This window comes from Sus scrofa, chromosome 4, assembly GCF_000003025.6.
Source record: "Sus scrofa isolate TJ Tabasco breed Duroc chromosome 4, Sscrofa11.1, whole genome shotgun sequence".
NCBI classification, from domain to species: Eukaryota; Metazoa; Chordata; class Mammalia; order Artiodactyla; family Suidae; genus Sus; species Sus scrofa.
The window spans coordinates 78,025,253-78,028,908 of record NC_010446.5 but is presented as its reverse complement, the minus strand read 5'-3'; positions in this window follow the sequence as shown (position 1 = coordinate 78,028,908).

The window sequence follows — 3,656 nt, the reverse complement described above, 5'->3', positions numbered from 1 at the left end:
TCTTTCTTTCCTTCCTTCCTTCCTTCCTTCCTTCTTTTGTTTTTAGCATTCTTTTTTCAAAGATCACATTGTGAAGTTATGGCCCTCCCCTCGTGGGTCAGCTTTTCAGCTCGGCTATTGTTTATTTTGTTGGGTTTTTAGGAAATAAGATGTTGCTTCTGGCTTCATTCTGCCATGATTTCATGATTTTGTTTTGCCCTCTTGCTTCAGGGGAGCCTCTCAAATGAAAGAAAGATGGTGAGAAAGTGGGTTTCTGCCAGCCGGCTCCCTGGGACCATCCTGGGGAGCCAGACTGTCCTCAGACTCGGCTTCTGCACTTGTGGCCATGGCCTGGTGTCCATGTCATCAGATCCCTCTCTCCTACCATGTGGCAGAATCTCGAGAAACGTGTGACCTAGGAGAGTACACTTCTGAGCCCCAGTAACATAATCTGCTCCTCCATTACTTCAATTTCATAATTGGAATTAACAGTCCAAGGGTGGCCCTGATGCTAAACAGCACAATTGTGCCATCTGTTCCAGCACCATAGTTTGGGGAATTTCCACGCGGTATATTGAAAGATGATTTTAAGAGGAGTGGTTGACAGTGACACCTTCTGATGGTGCCTCTTTCCTGAACCAATTTGATGTGTATTAATGCCTAGAGAGGAAAGAGCTGCTGGAATTGCATCACTACCTTCAGACAAGTTTTAAAAGGGCTTGCTGAATATTAATGTGGTGTACGATTACTCTGAGCTCTTGCCAAGAGAGCCAGGATAATGTAGGATATGAATGTCCCAGTGTGCCTGAAAATTATTTTAATTTACAAAACCCGACCCAAGCTGCTGCTTGTAGATTTAAACTTGAGGGTGGATTCTGCAAAAGGGTCTGAATATTTGCAAGAGTCTGCAAAGAGGCATCCCAATGAAGCCCAGGCCAAGGGGCATTGAAGCCCTTGAGACCACAAGCCCAGTGGGGAGATCTGGTGTAACCTTGAAAGGACCCGGAGGCTCTGCAGGCAAGGTCACAAGTGGCTTAAGAAAACAGGTGACAGGGAGATTTCCCTTCTCACCACGTCCTCATGTCCTTGCCCTTGCTCCTGGTCCCTGTGCTACTCAACATCTCCTGGCTGGTTTCTTTATCAATTTATTAAACTGCAAAAACCAGCTGGTTTTGTTCTCCACCTCCTTACAGATCATGTCCCGGGGACCTTAATTCTCCCTAAAAAACACCTCCCCTCAGTAAACTAAGAGCCATCCCTGTGAGCTGTATTATGTCTCTTCCCTTGCGTTTTAAATCACTTTTCCTTATCACTTCATCCTGTCCTCATCCTTTCTTGTGTAGTAGGATGTTTTTGTGTTCAGAGGATATACAAATGCAAATTATTATTAGATCGAAAGAAGATAGCATGACATTTAAAATATAAATAAGCAAAGCTTGAATTTACAGCCTTGAACTGGAGCTGGTGCATCGCTGTTAATTACCCTTTGGATTATGCAGATAGTATTTGCATACGGACAGCAGAGCTTCCGTTCTCTCTGAAGTCCTGCCATCTATTGGCTAATTCATGCAATAAGAATTTATTCCAACATGAATTTAAAAAACACCATCACAAAAAAGTCTTTCTATTCATGGAACAGAAAATAGGTGCATTCTTTGTAGAATTATGTAAATTTTCAACAATTGTCCCTACAATGAATCGATGAATATAACTTTTACTGCCAGTAATTACATACAATTATTTTTATTAGAAATATTTGTTTTCATGGAAGTCACAGACAGAATTAAAGAAAAACTGAATAGGATCTTGATAAATATCACAATATTATCTCTAACCAACAAAAATATAGTATCAATAGTGATACAGGTATTTTTATTATCATTTTAACAGAAAAAGAAGTACGTGGCATAGAAGTTAAGTAACATCTGAAATCACACACCGAGTAATCAAGAAAACAAGGATTTTACTTCATGCTTTTCTAGCTCCAAAAGTCATGTTCATGTCACATGGGAAGTCAGGGCTGAAGGCCGTGGAAGCTCAGTGGTCATCAAGATGGTCACTTTAACCCCCAGGAGAGTCTAAGAGGCGTCTTTTGAGGCCGAGCCTTCTCATTCTATGGCTGAAACAGTGTCACCTTCCAGTCACTGACAGATGCCCACTGAACCCACCCACAAGTCACTGTGTCTGCTGTCCCTCCAAGGACACAGGGGCACAGAGGCCCCTACATCTAGAAATTAGTAGTCTCCATCAAGGGTAGAAGAAAAGAGTGAGCTGCATTGTCTCAAAGCCACATCACAGTTACTGCTTCCCTGGGTCCTCATCACCAGCTGATGGTTGGTCCTCATCACCAGGTGATAGTCTGGCTTCATCACCAGGTGGTGCTGTGGTCTTCATCACTAGGTGATGGATGGTCCTCATCACCAGCTGATGGTTGGTCCTCATCACCAGGTGATGCTGTGGTCTACATCACCAGGCTTCATCACCAGGCAGCAGAGTCCCCACAGATCCCTGAGGACTTGAAACTTGAAGCTGGGCTGGGAGACCCCGGCCCAGTCAGGAGAATGGTGTTGACTTGAAAAAATGCACACCATTTTACAGAAGTTTGGTGCTGGTCTTGTGAAGGTCACTACGAGTCATGAATATCAGTCATCATGAAGGATTTTAGTGTTTTTCTAGAAATGAGGAGATGCAAGAATTGGACTCATAAAATCTTCTCTTAAAAGTATCTAACTATCTATGGAGTTGCCCTCTGTGGCTCAGTGGCTAACGAACCCGACTCATATCCATGAGAATGCGGGGTTCGATCCCTGACTTTGTTCGGTGGGTTAAGAATCGGGCATTGCCATGAGCTGTGGTGTGGGTAGCAGACTCTGGTGTTGCGATGGCTGTAGCTCCGATGCAACCCCTAGCCTGGGAAGCTCCAGATGCTGTGGGTTCAGCCCTAAAAAGACGAAAGACAAAAAAAAAAAAAAGTATTTAACTATCTGAAGACCTGTTCTTCCAGTTTTCCCAGAGCACAGAGTGCTTCACTCCTGGTCAGGGGAAGCTTCGGGTCAGCTGATGCAGTGGCTCATGATTTAATCCATGTAGAGGCTGGTGGCAAATGCCAGACTCCAGTTGACAGAGGGTAACCATGGACGTAGATTCCTCTTTTTTTTTTTTTTTTTTTTTAAAGGCTGCACCTTTGGCATATGGAGGTTCCCAGGCTAGGGGTCTAATCAGAGCTACAGCTGCCGACCTACACCATAGCCACAACAACTTGGGATCCGAGCCACATCTGCAACCTACACCACAGCTCACAGCAACGCCTGATCCTTAACCCACTGAGCGAGGCCAAGGATTGAACCCGCATCCTCATGAATACTAGTCAGGTTCTTAACCTGCTGAGCCACAATGGAAATTCCTATAGCGTAGCATTTATAAAAGAGATGCAGCCACTGCATCAGCATGAATATGCCTAGTGTGTGGAGAGGCCAGTGTGGATCAGGAACAGAATTTCAAGAAACGAATAATCCATCGTTTACAGCTCTTATGTACCTTTTCATATTTTTGTGCTAATTTGATGACTTGTTTCTTCTTTGATCTACCATTATTTGTAACTTGTGATGAATTCATGCAGAACAATTTAACATAGAAATCAGCTGACGGTTTGCTAAATTCAGTACAAATCAGCTGAC